Raw genomic sequence first — 20,179 nt, forward strand, 5'->3', positions numbered from 1 at the left:
TTATTAGGTCATTTTTTAAAAAAATATGACCGTTTTAAGGGAAAAAAATTTCGAAAATTAGCGATTTTTAAATTTGTAATTTTTTTGGAGATTTCCCTCATTTAAGGGAAACGAGTGAAATTTTTTGAATTTTTGAGGGTAATGTCTTTGACTAAATACGATTTGTGATGTTTTGACGTATCGTTGAAAGAAATCGGTTCGGTGAGAGCTGAGAAAAAGTGGTATCAGACACAAAAAAAAAAACATATAATAAAATTAATACATTCTCAGCTTCACATCGATGCTAATAATAATTTGACCTAACACTGCTAACATTTGAAATAAGACCTACAATGTATTTTGTTTTAATAAAAATATCTTGAAAAATAAGCTAAAAAATAATGTTCAGCTATAATTTATAAGTTACTAAATTTTAATAAAAAATTAAGTTAAGTTAATAGTTATTTAAAATAGTAATAATAATTTTTTTTATCTAATTATTTAATAAACATATTTTCTGTACTAATCGATCTACATCAATTGAATCACGCTTTTACATTTTATAATATCAATAAAATATATATATATATATATCACATCAAATTGTTAGTGCTGTTCAAAAAACAGACAATCTAGTACCCTCTCATGGTGTACAACTCATACATTTTTTCGTTACATTAAATTTCTCGGAATAATTATATTTTATTGCAGTACTACAGAGTGATTCCCGTTAGTATATTAAATAGTGTATCAACCACAATTACTGAAAACTAATTTAACTTATTAAAAAATAAAACTAAAGTTTAGTTTGTTCAGTTAAGTTAAGACTTTAAGCTAACTTTGTTTTCAATTTTTTGACGCGTTATTTAAGTATTGCATAAAAGTAAAACAAAGAATTACATAAAAAAATGACTAAGTATTCAAGAAGGCCTTAATTTTAATTCAGATTTTTAATTATTTAATTTCGACAAGATTTTGACCGGTCAAAATCACTTCATTCTATTGTCTAAATTTCGATCAGTCAATTGATTTGCCAAATGACATCGTTCCAAACCCAATAAAGTGTATAATTTTTGTAAAACTTGAAAAGGAATATTTATAGTTATAAAGATAATTAAAATTATTTAACGAATTTGAATGTTCTTAACACTCCATTTTCAAAATAATATTTTGTTTAAATAGTGCAAGTTTCCCTGATAATAGAATTATATATTTTTAATTATTTTTACTCTTAAAATTGAAATGAACAATAAATTAATGCAATCAATAATTAATGATTTATTTCTGTAAAAGCTCTGTAAAGTAATTTTTTTTGCCAACTAATATTTCGATTAAAATATTTTATTGTTTTTGAAAGTATTGAAGTTTTGAACAAATAATGTATTAAAAGCAGTAATGGTAAGAAGTGTTTAGTTTCAAAATTAGTATGTGAGAGGTAGTTTTAATTTTTATGAAGTCATAAACATATCAAAGAAAAAATTACTTTATTTTAGAAAACAGTTGTTATATCTAACTGCATCACAGAAAATTTTTATACAATGAAAATATAAGCTTAATAAAATATAAAATGCAGTGTATTTATCTAAAGAAATTAACTAAAAATAAAGAGACTTTCTAATGTTTACATATTATTATTATCATTTTTTATAGTGTACGCCAGTATAAATATCCAGTAAACTGGAAGTATTATTAAATACTAAAACATTACAACATCTATTGTTTGTTCAGTAGATAAAAATTTTTGATCCGGAATAATAAAATATTCATTGGCAAATAATAAAAGTTGTTAAATAAATAAATAAATACATGCATTTACTGAAAATAAAATTTAATAATTCAGTTATTATTTAAAATACAACTCCGTGATAGAGATATTTATCGAAGCTATATTTTTGTCATGCGTAAATTTTATAACATAATCTAATAACATGCACATTAGTTATTTATTAATTTAAACAAATATTTACTGTAGCTAATAATACGAAGGATTTTGTTCTTAATTTCACAACTATCATTACTCACTAGAAAGAGCTCATACAATTCCCAGTATTTCTTCGTATTAAAATAGCATTAGAAAATTACAGGTAAGTATATTTAGAGAAGTTTTTTGTTTTGCATTAAGACAACAATAGTTGTTTATTTTGATATCAAATATAATTTAACACTAATATTCAACTAAAGTCCAAATTGTTTGATTTGGTCAGTTATTGATTAAATTGTGCATTAAGTAAAAAATCGATTACTTTAAAAGTATATTTGTACTGTAATTATTAATTCAAATATTTTTCACTGATGTCTCTAATACATAAAATAAAGAGAACCAAATAACGTTCATATAGTTTTACCTGTTGTTCTATTATTTAAGTTGAGAAGATTATAGTTATGGTTATACTTTTATGATTTTTATTTTATACAAATTTTCGTCAATACCCAAAGAACCAGAATTTTTATGTTATATAATTATAAATAATATAATAATTTTATATATTAGTTAAAACAAGCAAAAAAAAAGCAGACTTATTGCTAAAATATATATCTAGTAGATGATAAATACTACAAATAATAACATATGGGAATATGTAGTAATATTACTAACATAAAGGCTTTTATTTTTATAAATAAAACACAAAAAAAAATGTAAAGCTTATATAAAAAATATGTTAACTATAGTTTTATATAAAAATTTTCGAAATAGTATCTAACAATAAATTATAATTGTTATTTTTTTTAGAAGGAATATTAAAGAACGTTCTATAAAAATTGTTGGTCGAACATTTTCTACATGAGTAATTTTTAAATAAGTATAATTATTATATTAGTGTAGTAAACATAGATCTGATATTTTTTCTTAGTGGTCCCTAAGTGCATCAAATGAACTATAGTGTCAAGAAAAATTATAGACCCGCTATTGTATAGTATAAATACAAACTGTTCCACGGCGTTTTAAAAATCTAATAACTTTTGATCTATTAAATATTTTACGTTACTTTTTAGCTTCGTTGCGAAGCTGAGAAGGTATTGGTTTTACTGTTGTGTTTTTTTTGTCTGTTATCACTTTTTCTCAGCTCTCACCGAACTGATTTCTTTCAACGATACGTCAAAACATCACAAATCGTATTTAGTCAAAGACATTACCCTCAAAAATTCAAAAAATTTCACTCGTTTCCCTTAAATGAGGGAAATCTCCAAAAAAATTACAAATTTAAAAATCGCTAATTTTCGACATTTTTTCAATTTTTTTTACTTATAACTGCCATAACTTTTTCAAAATTGAACATATCAATATAATTTTTTTTTTGTAGATATATGAGGTATCAACCCGACCTATCATTTTGTATATTTTTTTTTATACATTTGACATACTTTTTCACAAATAATTAACTTTTTCAACTTAACTCAATATAATTTTTTTTTTAGATGCTTGATATCTTTATCTATCATTTGGTATATACTTTATTATGAAAAAAAAAAAATTGGACTTTATTTTGTCTTCACGGTGAAAACAGACATCAAAGTTAATAAAAAAAATACGATATTTGTAAAAAAATTCTTTTTTATATTTTTAACTTTATAATGCTATAATTATTTTATGAGAAATAATGTTTATATTCCTTTTTCATTCGACATATTTTATCTTAATCAGGATATAAATAAGGGAATAGCAGATCATGTAGCTTTTGGAATAATACACCAATTGTTTAAAATTAAACACTATCTAAAGATATGCATTGAAGCGTTATTTTTGATAGTGATTTTAATCACTGTCAGATATCATTATACTTAATCCAACTATGCCACGTCACCACTGTTCCGCGACCCCCCTGTGCTGGTTTTTTTTTATTAATATTATACTTTCATAATCAGATTTGATATTTTTTTAATTTTCAAAAATTGTAAAAAAAAAAAAAAAGATAATAATTTTCTAGAATAGATTTTAAGAAACAAATTAGGAACAATATCATCTTTATCATCTGTATCTTATAGTTAATACTTACAGAATATTAAATTTGTAATAATTTGAATATTTTCATATTTGTATTCAAGTAAGAAATAAAGTATATTTTCTTCTTTAAGTACAGGTTAAAATTATTGATTTTTAATGGAAAAAGTTACATAATATGTAATTTTATCTTTAATGGTATTATCTATGATTCCAATAAAAATATATAATAGAATGCATTTTCTTCAGTCCTTTTCTCAATACATTTTTCAATGTTTGATACCGCAAATTAAACACATAAAACTTCAAATTCAAACAATCTTTAAAATAATACAGAAAATTTACTAGTGAACATTAAGAAGATATTTTCTTACCAAATTTTTCTTAAAATTTACTTTAAAAATGACTATCTTGATTTTTTTTTAGAAATTTAAAAAATATATATATAAGTAAAATATTTTTTCTGAAGATGTTTTCACAGTTCTAAAGTATAATAATAATTTAAAATAAAGTTACGCATAATATTCAGTAAATGGAAAGTTATTGCTTTTGTCAAAAAATCGTTGACTACGCTGTTTATAGCTTTTTTTTTCCAATAAATTCACATTAAACATCAAATAGTTGCATGTTGTAAGTTGAGATTGTACTATTTGACTTTTTTTTAACTACTGAGTTAAAACTTTTGTCTTTATCTTATTTCATTCCTATTAAAAGAAAATGGATACGATACAATTATTGTATTTTATTATATTTTTCTTTATACCTTTCTTGTTCATAGCTTGTAAATGTTATTGCTTTTACGAGTGCTCTTTCATATCTCTAGTCATAACAGTAAAAAAGGAAAATATTCAATTATTTAGCACACAATCTTTAAATGTAATAAATATTTATTACTTACTTTGATATGAATAAGTTTACGTCAAACTTGAAAATATTATTTATCAAGTATGCAGATGATAAAAAAAAATTATATTATCGACAAAGTATTTTTTATCAACAATAATACCACTTACGAATCGATGAGTATCTAATACTCTTTAATGCAATGAATGATAATACTGACATCGATACTGGAAAAATTATACTAATATAAGTACTATACATTGTAGTACTTTTAGGGGGGGGGGCTAAAGGGATTATAATCAATAGGGATATTGGTTGTGTTTAACTCAAATTATGTATGGGTTGTTTTGATAAATAGTAAAGTGTTATATTTTATTTTAAGCAGAGGATGAAAACTTTTACTATTTATTTTCTTATAATATTCAATTTTTTTGTAACATTCACAACTCTGTAATCTGGTTACACCGCTACACCAAAAATGTGGTATCTGTAATTTATAGTCATATAACGCGTATAATCGAAAAAATATAGAACCAATTTATTCTGTAGACAAAGGATAAATTACAACAGAAAAAAAAAATTTTTATGAGTGTGATACGAGATGTGACAAGATATGATAAGAATTATCATATCTTGTAATTTAACGCTAAATTTTTTATCTTTAGATATTGTCTGTGGTGCTGATAGCGGAATTCAAAAATTTGATAACGCAGGGTGACGACAGGTGACAAAACCGGTCTGGCGATTCACCACTTCTTCACATCATAATTTATTTATTACGTTAGCGCCATTTTTATGTATTTTTGTGCGTTATTATTGTGTATGTATATACTGCAGCTTACTGTATAATTAAGTATTCTAATACTTTCGATACTGTTTATGAGTAAAAGTATTTAGCCCTTCTATGCCAAAGTCTTGGCTAGGCCACTGTTTCGATTAGATTTATATTTATGTTTATTTAAAGATTTTTAAACTTCAATTATTATTGCAGCATTGTCATTTTTGAGTATATGTCCGTCGTGATAAATATTCCACGTGTGTTGATTTCTAGGAATAAGAAATAAACTTATTAGATTGATAATAAACACATTGTCGAAACAATATTCAGATGTTTAAATATAACTTTAAATGATTATCGATGCTATTTGCAGTTAAAGTAATAGTTGTAATTCATTCCTGGGGAGTTTTAAACTGATTTATGTCAAAATAGATTTATTGGTTCTCAACATCATTATAACTTAAATTATCAATAGCTCGACAATAAATGATTTATGATTTAAGTATTTTCTTTGGAAAGAAATTTAATTACCAGTATAATATTTTTATGGCATTTTACCTGTAAGCATGAAAGTTATTAGTTTTTATATGAAACATATATTAATAAATTGATTCTATAATTTAAATAAGAAAAAATTAAGTTATATACACTATAATGAGAAAAGGGTTTTTTTTGAGACTAATAATCCTAAAAGTCGTTAAAAATTCTTAAGTATTTTGACACATAAAAAAAAATTTTAATTATAAATTATAATATTAATTTTGTCCCTGAATCAATTCTAAAAAAAGTTAGTATAACTGGTTCAGTTACTAAGCACTCTACAATATGTAAATACTATCGGTATTATTCGTAATTGTAATTGTTTAGCAACCCAGTTGAGAAATTTAATTAATTTATGATACATGGCTAAAATTGCAAAATTTAAAATTCCAAAGATGGCTTGTACAATAAATATGTTAAGTAATTTTGAAGTTCAATAAATCCTTAATTAATCAATAGCTAGAATTCCTTAAATTTTTCTTGATTATTTTTATAATTAGAGACTGCTATTTTATTCTTAATTTCACTTAAATAATCTTAATAAATTAATAATTTGATTAATATTTTTGATTTAAAATAACCTGTTATGAACATATAATTAAATAAAGCAAAGATTTGTTTTGTAATAAGGAAGTGACAACGAAGTGAGCTCATTTTTTTCTTTAACTTGGCACTCTTTGCAAAAGGGGCCTATTTAATAATTCCTTAAGATTCATTTTCTCGTCATGTATTACAATATTAAATTAAAGAAAGTACTTACAATATTAAAGTATAAATAACTTATAAATTTTAACTAAACGATATTGTTATGTTACAGAATTAGAATGATTCACTAGATCACTAAATATATTAATAAATAATTCAATAAAAAATAAATAAATAAATAAAAAACTTCTACAGGAAAAATTTCATTTTAATAATTTAATATTTGGTTTTTCTTTCAATCCCTTCTCGGCAGCTTTCTAAAAAAATCTCCATAGAAAGATTGCCATTTATGGCGAGCTAATAAACGGTTAATTAAAGTTGTTTATTAAATTTAAACTTTTCTAAGTAATTATAATTTACATAAGTATTTAATTATTACGAAATTGGATTCACACATCATCAAGAATTTCTTTACTTAATCGTGAAACTAGACTTATACGCAGTAAATAGTTTTATTATAAATTTACAGAGTTTTAAATACGCACCTTTAATTTCCTTTTACCTCTGGTGCTTTATAAATATTGCTTGACTATTATATTATCTCAATAAAAATTAATTACATTCTACATTTTATTTTTACAAAAATAAAATGCACTTCATTCAACTGTCCTAAATATCCATTTGGTTCAAAGCAAGATGGTAAACCTTTAAGTATACTAACCTCGTCAAGTATTGACTCTAGACTAAGAACACAGGCGTTACTGAATAGTATCGACTAAGAAAAAAAAAGTATGTTCAGTGACATAATATAATCTGTTATAAACATTTATTGGTTCTTCTGATAGTGTAATTCAACTTTAGTACTGATAATAATTAAATAAAGTACGTCACTATTTAATTAAAGTGTGTTTGATCTTTCGTGACCCCATAATGACATGTCACAATTTATTACAAAATAGAATCGCTACCACTGGATGTTACATGATCCAATGCAACTATAATAAATCGTTTACGAAAATAAAGAACAAACATTACTATTTACTAATTAAAATAAAGTGTAAAATAATTAAATAAAGCAACAGAATAAAATAAATAAAATAAAAACAAAACAAAATTTAAATAAATATACCACTCATAAAAATCTTCAAACACAACACCGAACGTAATAAAAAAAAAAACCCTGCACAGTGGGGATGTGACATAGTTTGGTCCAGTATAGATGATATCTGACAGTGATTAAAATCACTTCGATGCAAATCATTAGATAGGATTTAATTTTAAAAAATTGGTGGATTATTTCAAAAGCTACATGATTTCTTATTTCCTTATTTATATTGATATACTGCACATAATACATTGTGCTTGTTACGTATTTTTTAAATTAAAATATATTTATTGATTATTCATACATAACATAATAATCAAACATAAATATATGTTAGATTAATTAGAAGGATTTTGTTATTATTTAGTCAATATGCGAAACTTTAATTGCAGATTTGAAATAAGCGTAAAAATGGGTTTAGATAAATATATTTTGATCTCTGATAAAAATTCCCTGTAGACCACTAAATTTATTCATAAGTAACAAACAATTTTTTTTTTTTTTTGAAAAGTATTGCATCAAGTCCTTTAACTTTTATACATGTTTTCTATAAAAGTAATATCTACTTAATATTTTTTCATAATTTCTCCATAAAAATTACAATATTAAATTATTAAATATCAATTTCATACTATATTTAATTGCCATAATAAATATTTATTCATAAATTATAATTTTAAATCTAAGAACTACTAATCAGGATATAAATAAGGGAATAGCAGATCATGTAGCTTTTGGAATAATACACCAATTGTTTAAAATTAAACACTATCTACAGATTCGCATCGAAGCGTTTCTTATGATAGTGATTATAATCACTGTCAGATATCATCTATACTTGTCTCATCTATACCACGTCTACACTGTGCTACGGTTTTTTTAATTTAAAATAGCCAGTTTTTAAATTTTTCCTACAAAAATGATTAATGGTTCGATAACAAATATAGAATATGTACTTATTGAGTTACAGAGTTTTAATATGTAAAACGGGAGTGTAACGCGGGTGGATACAGTTTGTATTGGTGTATGTTTATAAAGCATACTTTACACGTGTCACATACATGTTCTATTATATATATATTAAAATGACTGTAACTTAATAATTATAATACAATAATTGTTTAATCTAAAGGTATAACCTGTTTTGCACTTTTTATTTGAAATATTATTTTATTTGATTAGTAAAGGTATATTGACAACACATGTATTTTAATTTAAGTTCACGTTGTATAATTAATTATTCTTTGTGCCATCATATATTGTGTTTTACATTGCTAAAATCAGGAAAAGATTTTTCATCAAATAGATTATAAGTATTTAATGTTTCTATGTAATCAATAAATGAACGGACAATATTAAAATTGACGCCCTTAAATATATAATTGAGATATCTTCCAAAGTCTAGTTTGACATTATTTAGTGTACTAATTGAATTATTAATATCGTTTGTGTCTGTGATTTCATCACTTTCGGATGTTTCATCAATAGATTTATTAAGAAAATCACGAGCAAAGTAAAAATTAATTTGATTGGAGGATGTCTGTGAAATTTCGTGTGTATTCCAATTTTTAACTATCGTACAACCTAACCCTTCACAAAGCATTGATATTAGATTGCTAATATAATTTATCAATTCGCCTGTAAATTGTTTTTGATAAGTTGGTAACTTAATTAGATCAACAGTTCCATCGCTTATCATTGGAAAATTTTTAATGTGTATAGAAATACTTTTTATTACACTGTTAATTACAACATCTTTTTCTAATGCCAGAAACTTGGCGAAATCTTGAAGCGACATTAACCATTGTTTCGTAAGATTTTCAATCAATAATACATCTTGATGTTTAATACATAAAAATTGTTTCCATGTCAATCTTAACATGATTACTTTTAATAAGTTGAAAGTAGTTGAATATAACAACAAGCAAGTACTAAGATTTGTAGTGGACCAATCAAGTTTATTGATATTTTTAAAAACAGCTTTCAACTTCACAGTAATATCACTCCATTGTATTTGTAAGTTGTAACTATTAACTAACATTAACACAATATTTTTTTGTATTCCAAATCTTTTTAAGTATACATAATGTCTTTTAAACATTCTTAAATGTCCAAATACTAACGTTCCATTACTGTCATTTTCATTAATTAATTTTTCAATATCATACATTAGTTCCTTATGAAATGTAACGAGGTAATTATAGTTGGACTTTTGATTATCGTCAAAGCCCATATTATCTAAGTGAAATTGACTGTTTTTATCACAATCTTTCGACTCCAATTGTAATTTTTCGTAAACATATTTGTGACATTCCAAAATTTCAACAAATTTAGAATAGTTTTCTTTTGTAATTTTACCTTTTCTAAAAAAATTTTTGTATGTTTCAATTGTAGATGTGTATATATGTAATAACCACAATGATCCAACTTCAACTTCTTTGTTGAAGTACAATGAAGCTACCTGTTTTTTCACGAATCGGTTACCTTCAGTGATTATAAAAATTGCGTAATTATAATTACAAAGCTCGTGTTCCAAAAGTAATTTTGTTAATTTCAAATGATTCATACCAGCAAACAAGTAAGTGCATTTTAATAATCCAATGTCGCCCATTTTGTTTTTTGGTTTAATTATTCTTTTATCATTCTTATAGCCAGTATCAAATAATACAAAATTACCAAAATGGATAAAGAAATTTAAAAAAAAGAGCTGTAAAAGCACTTTTTCTCTAGAAAATTTATACCACATTTTAATAACTAATAAGATAATAATAATCTTATTGTTTTACAAAGTTATATTTATAGTTATTTTTAGATTATTATATAAACTCATTTTTATTCACTAAAGTATTATATGTTTAGTTTTATTTTAACAATAATTGTAATTTATAAAATGTTTACGTCATTTATTAAACATTAGTATTGTGAAAATCTGTGTTTGCAATTCTAAATAGTTTTATGCCTAATACTAACAATTTTAAATAATATATCATATGTGATTTATGATAAACTCTGACTACCCCCTTACATTTCGTTAAATAATGATTTTTTCATTACTATTTTCAAATTACAATTTGATAAATTTGTATGAATCGTAGTCAATATCAAATTTATTAAACAAAAAAAAAAAATTAAATTTTTTATGTATTTTAAAATAAAACTTATTAAAGAAAAAAATTACAGTTTTTGTGTTAAAATTGGAAAATTCAAAATTATTTAATAAATTGTTGTAAAAAAAAATATTTGAAAGTGTTTTTATTGAACAAGTGTAAATTGCATTATCGCATTAAGACAAGTGTGTGTAAGGGACCTATGATTATTAATTTTTTATTCAAAAATATTTATATTGATTACTTGAATAGTTTACAAGATATGACCATAGTAATGAGGCCACCGATTTCCAAAAAAATTATATGAAATTAACTTAAATTGAAAATAAAGTTAAATGTAATTATATTTTTTTAGTTTCACTCCCCCTCGAATTAAATTGTGATTTTTGAATTTGTAGTTATTTTAAATACGATAAAAACACTTTATGCTAAGATCAATATTTTCTTGGCTTCACATAGAAGAAAAAAATAATTTGCTACTAAATCGGTTATTTTTTTTTTAATTTAGATATTAGTTCTTTGAGGGCTTTACCTGATGATCCTCTACCATATTTAATTTTATGAGAAAATACATTTACTCATTTTTTATTTAAGGGAATTTTTTAAAGGGTTGATGTGTCCGAGTAATTCGACAGCGCCTGATGTATCTTGGTGTCTTGGATTCGAGACTCGGTCACGACGGCTTCGTTTTCTGAACGAGTCATCAGTTTAGTAACCGGAGTTGCCATACATCTCTTTGGTAATGAACTAACCACCCATCCTGGAGTATACAGGGTTAAGAAATTTCCCTTTAGGGAGGTTGCAATTACCCTCAATGGGCCGTATAAAAGGATTAAAAAAAAATTTGTTTATTTACCTTTTAATTTTATGTATACAATTTCAAATTATGAACTACTGAACAGTTATTTCTGAATTTCTTTTATTTTAACAATACATCAAATATTTACTCACACATATATTAAGTTTCATACAAAGTTATTATATTGAGACTCCTAATTTAAAGTTGTAAGTTACATATGACTAAACTAAAATTTTATTTTAAAAATTATTTCGCTGAAAAACAATTGATTTGGATAATTACATTTTTATTCAAATTGATGAAACATTTCATATTTAAAATGTTTACTAATCCATTTTTGTTTTCAAGGTACATATCAAATAAAATTTAACAATTTTAATTGGTTATTGGGATTATTTTGTTAAATCAATAATTACCTCGATTATTGATAATATGTAATGATTTTATTATTCGCATTTATTTTAAAAATATACAATTGTAAAATGAATGAAGTTTCAATTAAAAAAATTTCAACGAAATTGCAAACTTTTCTTTTGACATTATAAGTAAATACGCTTATAATTTAATTTAGTTTAGGAATGCTCATAAATTTGGATCCCATTTTGATTAGACACATATGATAAATTTAATATCTAAATAGTCATGTTTAACAGACGAATAAGTAACAAAAACGAGCGCGGCCTACGGTAATATTTTATTGCAGCGCTGGCGATCACTGTATGAGGCGGCGGCAAAGTTGGCTGAGCGGCCGTTACCGGAGCCGCGCACGGTAGCAGTTCCGGATAACCCTCCAAGGTTCGCGTGCTAAAGCAGCCGCGTCGCTGTACCAAAATTCGCCGTGTCAGTATATACGAAATTTTAAGAATAATAACGTCGATTTTTGCGTGTCCGTTAGTCGGTTATAATTATTCTGGATTAAAATTTTATTTTTATTTTGCAAAATAAATTATTTAAAACGTGTTGTGCTTTTTTTTTTCTTGTTTTACATTTCATAATTTTTTTTTCTTTGTATTAATTATTTGTCTCTTGTCTGGTCGTTAATGAGTGTTAAAATTATCTCTAAATTTTTGAAATATTGTGGACAATTGTACAAAAACATTACAAAATATAATCGTATCAACGGGTTTGTGTATAAAAAATTTAATGGATTTTCTGGATAAATAAGACAACAACAACACTAGGTAAACATTAATTGTCTTATCACAAGTTACTAATAAATAATTAATTGAAACTAACACCTTAAATAATTGCCGTTGTCAGTTTGTGTTTTTATCAGTTGCCCTGTATGGTTATCAATTCATTTAATTTCATAATAGTGTTGTTATCGTTTATAGGCAGGTTTGGTCATTTAAACCACAATTTCCCGCGTAAAGTGTTCCAGACGAGATATTATTAATATTTAATTAATCTATCTGCCCGGGCCAGACAACTGTATTATTCATTACTGAAGCATAATATGTTATGAATTTTATTATTACAAAAGGAATTTTACTACGTTTACTATACTCTTCGTATACAACGACGGAGAACATGTTTATAGAAACTTTATTGCACAAACTTATTTCATAAACGTTACATTTGTTTCTGTAAGCTCTTATTTTTTAGCACTTGCATTGCTTTTCAACGAAAATATTTGTTCTGTTGATGTTTCATTAAGAGTGTTTAAATTTAAACTCTTAAGCGATCAGCGTCTTATTAATTTAAGCAAATTAATATTAATTTTATTGCTCTAGGTGCGTCAAACCCAAATTCGTTATTAACAAACTTTTTTCATTAAAAAAAAAGAACATAAAAATCATAGTAATTTTGAAAACAAAAAACCAATTCAGGATAAAAAAAAATATATATTTTTTACATTCCTGAAACCATATTATGATTGCCTTTGTTTTATTTGTCTCCAAAGGATATCCTTTTGGTTTGCGAATTTCCGTTAAATTACAGGGCTCTACAAACTAAACCGTATATGAAGTTAACCGATATCATCAATTGACTAACGCGTGATGGGTTACTTCCGTGGCTCTCGAATGTGGATTATACATGATTTTTTTCTGCTCTTCTGTATTCTTTGTCTGTCCATGACACCGAATTTGTCTACCGTAACGCATATACTATGACTATATTATGGTCGACCACCAAAGTGTACACTGAACACAACCGCGGTTTCACGTATTATGTTCACATCAGGTTAATGGTATTATCGTGAACGTAGAGTTATGTTCATAATTTCTTGTAACTCGATTATAACAATATTATCATTAATTTAGCGCTCAAAAGTAAACTTCCTCGGGCTGTTGCTAATAATGCGAATGGTGTCCGACGTTTTAATTTTAAGAGCAGAACTTTTCTAGGATGGTTTATTATGAAATTGATATGAGCTCATATCAGTTACCCATATCATATCCATACATTTATTTGAACTCGGTTTATAACTATCTCTTTTCGGACCTTCCCTTATATTTTACAGGCTTTTGTAATAATAACCCCATTAGGCTTCTTGCCGCTATATATGCCTCCCTTGTCCATTCTTACTGTATACATTTTATGTAAATATTTTCTTTCGTAATAATACGTAATAATTCTTTCGATAATCAGGATTTTATAATTTATACATGTTTACAAGTTTTTATGTACCGTTTAAGAATTTAAACGGTTAAAAATATGCTGTTAACAACTCCGTATAANTTATCTTGATAATCAGGATTTCATAATTTATACATGTTTACAAGTTTTTATGTACCGTTTAAGAATTTAAACGGTTAAAAATATGCTGTTAACAACTCCGTATAATTTTAATAAAGTCTGGCAAATTTATTTACTATTTCATTTTTATTGATTTGTCATGTGAATATTAATCAGTGATAGTGAATAGTTTGTTTGTTTTTAGGTAATAACCGTTTTGAATTTTGTACAAAAATAGTTTTTTATTTTATTATTAACAGTTACTGTTAACACGAATACTTTTAAGTGTCGATTGATAAATTTATATGTAGAAGTTCATGGTCGCGTCCCTAATATCATTCATAATCGTTTATTTCGTTCATAATGATCTGTAGGAATAATGCGTTAGTAAGAGACTATATGATGTGTTAATACACGATTGTTTGAACCTTTTGATTGCAATTTTGTTGTGAAATAAATGACAATAAGTTTCAAGATAAAATAAAACATCTGCTTACAATGTACAACAATGATAAACTTTTGTGTATAATACATTCAAAAATTATTTAAATTAAAGGTGATTTATTAATAAATTTATTTAATTTAACTATAATTGTGTCTGATTATTTTGTAGTGCCGTTAGTAAAAAAAATCAATTGCTCAATTCTTTTAAATTTTGAAAGTATGTTAAGTTAAAAAAAAAAAAATTAATTTTCCTTCCATTTAATATTACTTATTTAATAACTAAAAAAATTCAATCATTTAACAAAAATATTGTAAATTTAAAATAGGGCACCAACATAAATTGTGTCAAAATGCGTTTTTTATTTTGTAATAGAGTTATCGTTCTTGGAATATGTGCTGCCATCATCTTTATTTAATAACGGCATTAAAATTAACTACATTTTTAAATAAATATTTTTCCCTAGTAAATATCATTGAATAATATTACACAAACGGAAATTTTTATGTGATAGTAACAAAAATAATAATTCAGTATCTTGCCTTAAAGGTAACTTAACGTTGAAATTCTATCATTTTAAATACAACATAAAGTGTAGTTTGTATAAAGTGGAATAAGGAAAAATACTTATAATTAATAATATTATAATTGTATGCATAAAAATATATTTATTTAGCCATGAATTTAATAATTCGCTCCATATTTGTGGGGAACGTTTGAAATAGTTGATGTTCAAAAAAGGAGTCAAAAATATTTTTTTAACATTTTACAAACATTCCGAAAATAAATTTTATGTAAATAAATGACAAAATAATCAAAAGTGGTCTATAATGCAAAATACTTATCTTCTTTCTTAAATTTTATTGTAAAATTTATATTTTGTAATGAAATCTTTGATGAAACTACGGCCTAGACTTAATATTATTTCTGGAGAATAGGTGTGACTGGGGAAACTACGGTCACCTTTGAAAAAATTGTTATATCTCGGGTTCTAAGATTCTAAATGTTATGTTATTACAACAAATGGATGCATAAACATATCAACTGCATTATGTCAAAGCCTCAGATTTTTAAAACATAATTATATATATATATATATATTTAAAATATTCCCTCGTGGTAGGGGGAATATCAGTCATACATAAATACATGCAAAAAGATAGGGATAAAATAATTAAAAAAAAAAATCACTGAAATATAGTTCATAAAAATTATAAATATATAATAATTTGCTAACCTTAAATTTAATTTCTTAAAACAATTTTTTTTAAATAAATAATCGCTAAAAACTACTTTCACACATTTAAACGTAAAAACGTTTTTTGATAACATCGTTCTAATAAAAATAAAGTTTTTTTAATCATTCTTAATCTATACATATGGTCTACATAATTTTAGTTGCATGGGTTTATTAGAGATAATTAGGTAACCGGTATTACCCACTGACCATAATTCCCCCAGTCATCCCTAAGTTTAAAATATGGCCAGGTGATTTTCACAGAGTTAAATAAATTTTACCTTTTTAACATCTTTCCATAGTTAGGAGAATAAGAATGCCTAGTTTTATTAGATCATAACAAAAAATAAATAATAAAATCCGATGCTAATTTTTTTTTAGCCAATGTTTTCACTATGAATTAGATAAACATTGTTATAAAACTTTAAAGGCATATTTTACAAAAATTAAAGAACTTCTAATAGCAAAAAAGTAATGTTGAATAACATATTAAGGGGGATGAAATAAAGCATTGTTATGGACAGCAAGTTTTAGGAGATTTATATCGGAGTAATTGACTTTTTTATTTATCTCAGAGTAATAAAATTTTAAATACGTTTCTGGTTATACATATTGAAAATTTAGTACTACTGGAGTACGCATAATAGAATTATTATATATACTTTATTAATATGTATTTTATATCTATTATTTATTCTTAAAATGTATTAAGTTAGCAATACCACTGGTCATTGAATAGAATATAGAATTAGGAATTATTTGTCCTCAGTAAGAAAAAAAGGCCCCATTTATGTTTTAACCGTGTTAATAATTTTAGAATTATTATATAAATATATATTTATTTACAGTTAACACAAAAAACTCTTCCAAAATTTTAATGATCAGCTCCTACGTTATCCCCGGTTTAATTATTTATATGGCAATAATTTTATTAACAATTAATTACTACACAAAGTCTTACTTATTTTGTAAAATTCTGAGTGTTTTTACTATTATTACAAATGACTATCAGAAGGGTAATGTAGTTAATACAAGGGTTCTGTTCTTAAATTGACTTAAAATAGATCTCTTTTTATTAAAAAATAATTTAAGCGTTATTGAAACGTTATAGTAAAAATTTAGTATCTCAAAAAAAAAAAATTAAAATGATACGTCTTCAAAATTAGAAATAATAATTAAACCAATTAAATTTTATTTAACTAATATAAATTACATAAGAATGGAATTCTTATGATTATTCAACTGATTAAAAATTACTTACGTCCAAATTTTTTTCATGGTACTCTTAATAGTTTTGCAGAAGTAATAAAACTTAAATTATGTATTTTGTTGTTCATTGATTTATTATTTGTTATAAAACTAATTTTGAAAAATATAGCACCATAAAATAGAGCAATTTTACAACTTAAATAAAATAATGCATCTAAAAAATGTGCATAAAAAGATCAGAGATAATATGTCAGTGCAAATTCACTACAAACTATACCTAAGTATTTTATATTCGAATAATTTTAACTTATTTTACAATTAATACATATGGAATTATTTTAATGTGATGTATAAAGTAGCCTATCTTAAAACATATTACTTATACATATATGAATTGATCAATTTTCTCGTCCGCTGCGGTGTCCGAGTGGTTAAGGAGTTGGACTTGAAATCCAATGGGCTCTGCCCGCACAGGTTCGAACCCTGTCCACAGCGTTTGGTTACACAAACTTTTTGCATTATTTTTTGCATACAATGTATTATTAAATATATTTTTTAGATCATTGAAGTACATTCACTAACAAAGTTTTAATATTTAATATGGATTACTGTTAAAATATTCAATGATATTTCTTTTTTACTAAAGAAAATACGATTTCAACAATACAGTTGATTAATTATACAATTTTTAATATTCCTTGGTTTTACAATTAGCACCGCATTTTTGAAAAATTTATGTAACCCTATTAAATAATAATGATAACTACGTGAAAATTGATTACATGCCATTTATTGTCATTACAATTTATATCTATTAATTTTTATTAAAGTATTAAGACGGGATTTCTATTATAATGTAGAGTATTAAATGAAAAATTATATATGTCAGCTTAAATAACTTATATCGACAAATGTAGATGTCTTTATTCAAAAGTGAAACAAGAATCTTCTATGCAACATAAAGTAAAAGAGATTAGAAAATAGCTTGATAAATGTGATTAATGTAATTTAAAGAAATTAACTGTTTTTAAATGTAAAGGGTTAATATGATAATCTAAAAAGATTGTTGAAAAAGAAGGTAACTACATACTCATAATCTAACAAGTACGAAGAATCCTTTCGGTATTTTATCTGTACGCTTATTCAAATCATTTTGTTGTTATAAAAAGCAGCATTAAATCTAAAAAACTTTTCTTGTATCCATTTATTTTATTTAAGAAAACTTTTTGATATAAATAGTTAGGAAAGCATCTTTCATTGCCATAACTATTTATACTACAGTTTTTTTTTATTAAGTCAAGAAAAGTTTCAATCATATTTAACTGAAACAATTTATACTTTTAATTACTTCGTTTCAGTATCAATTACCTTCTCCGCTGATAAAAACTTAAATAATTATCTATGAAATAATAATATAGATAGCGTTTTTCTTTTACAAGAGTTCTGTTAAAGTTCTAGTTGTTGTATGTTCAACTTAATGTTGAAAAAGGTGAAACGTGAAAGTTTTACTCAGATTTCCCATAATTTTAATATTTATGAAGCAATGTGCACATTACCGTGATCTTTAGTAAATTTTTGATGTAGAAAAAGGGATTAGTCTATGTAGGATATATGTACAAGAATAGATAAAACAAAAATAATGAAAATGCTTTATTTAAATGTTTTTATGTAGATAATTCTTGTTCGAAATAGAAAATGTTTGTAACCAAAAAAGATTTATCAAAGTGACCTCATTATAAACGTAACTTGTACTATCTTTTCATATGATAAAATTTATAAATATTCATAAATACTTGGCGCAGACATACTGTGGTCAACAAAATGTGTTTAATTTGTGGATGAAAAACGGAATAGGAGATATGTCATTTCTATTTTAGTAACAAATAAATCTTATACATTTTTTAAAGAAAATAAATACTTTTTAAGTTTATTCCTGTAAATTAAAAAGTAAATCATTAATTTAAACAATTTTATTTTAACGTTTTACATCTGATTTAAATATGAATAAAAGTCTAACAAATTATAATTCATCAAATTAATTTTGCTTCTTTCTATTCTAAGACATTTTTCAATTTATTAACGATTAATTATTTACCACGTATTTATACATTTAAAAATATAATTGATAGAATTATTTATCCTAGATAAAAAAGCAAGAGATTATTTCTCGTTTTTTTCCTATGTATCACTCCTTTCCTTTAGTTTTTTTAAAATTATTTAATAGATACTTAATACATTAGCAACTTTGTGTAATTAATAGGGCCCGGACTTCAATGTATATTGCATTTTATTAGGGTTGTCTACGACAATGCTCTCTAAGCACAAAGTTTGATTTGTGAAATGGGGAATCGAAAAATGAAACTTTTATTTTACATTATTTTGCAATGCTTACAATTTTATAAACTTTCAAAGCATTTTTAGGCCATTTTAATATTTTTATGAACATAATTTGACAAAAATTAATTTAATTTAATTTAAAGTGGTCCATTGGAAGTGTATTTCGGGTCAAGTGATTAATTTTTTTTATGCGCGTTACTTTTTTTGTACTTTTACTATGCATACATAGATGCAATCTGAATGAAAACTTAATTCTTCAAAAATTATGAAAATTAACTATATTTTTATTTAGAAATGTTATTAAGAAAAAAAATTAAATTAAACTTCCTAAACATTTTATTCTAATTGTGCCTAAAAATTTCATCTTTAAAATATTGTATATGTAATAATTAACAACATTCTTTTAAGTTTTAATAATAATTTTTTATTTCGTTTAAAAGTCTAATGCACGTCGAAGCTTATTTAAGTCTTATATACCTTAGAAACAAAATGGTCGAATATCAGGGTAATAACATTTTTCTATTATAGTATTAACATTT

At 24.5% G+C, this 20,179-nt stretch overlaps 1 protein-coding gene, 1 long non-coding RNA gene and 1 other non-coding gene across 4 annotated transcripts in view; 2 read left to right on the top strand and 1 right to left on the bottom strand.

The window, feature by feature from the left end:
- Window positions 1-4,441: 4,441 nt before the first annotated feature.
- On the bottom strand, window positions 4,442-8,283 carry LOC126901666 (uncharacterized). 2 transcript variants are annotated; one of them, XR_007703082.1, is made up of 3 exons: window positions 7,271-8,283; window positions 4,683-5,809; window positions 4,442-4,623 (listed from the first exon to the last, which is right to left on the bottom strand). It is a non-coding gene; the product is annotated as an uncharacterized LOC126901666 (long non-coding RNA). The 2 variants fall into 2 exon arrangements; XR_007703081.1 differs by having other exon boundaries at window positions 4,683-6,098.
- A 4,210-nt stretch (window positions 8,284-12,493) lies between these two features.
- LOC126900192 (octopamine receptor beta-2R) overlaps window positions 12,494-20,179 on the top strand; it is a 127,007-nt gene continuing 119,321 nt past the window's right edge. The window contains exon 1 of the mRNA XM_050675704.1: window positions 12,494-12,917. The gene's annotated coding sequence lies outside the window, so the exon portion shown is untranslated. The remainder of the gene's footprint in view (window positions 12,918-20,179) is intronic.
- On the top strand, window positions 17,717-17,798 carry Trnas-uga (transfer RNA serine (anticodon UGA)). The gene has a single exon. It is a non-coding gene; the product is annotated as a tRNA-Ser (tRNA).

This window comes from Daktulosphaira vitifoliae, unplaced genomic scaffold, assembly GCF_025091365.1.
Source record: "Daktulosphaira vitifoliae isolate Bord-2020 unplaced genomic scaffold, ASM2509136v1 Scaffold_3, whole genome shotgun sequence".
In the NCBI taxonomy this organism is placed as follows: Eukaryota; Metazoa; Arthropoda; class Insecta; order Hemiptera; family Phylloxeridae; genus Daktulosphaira; species Daktulosphaira vitifoliae.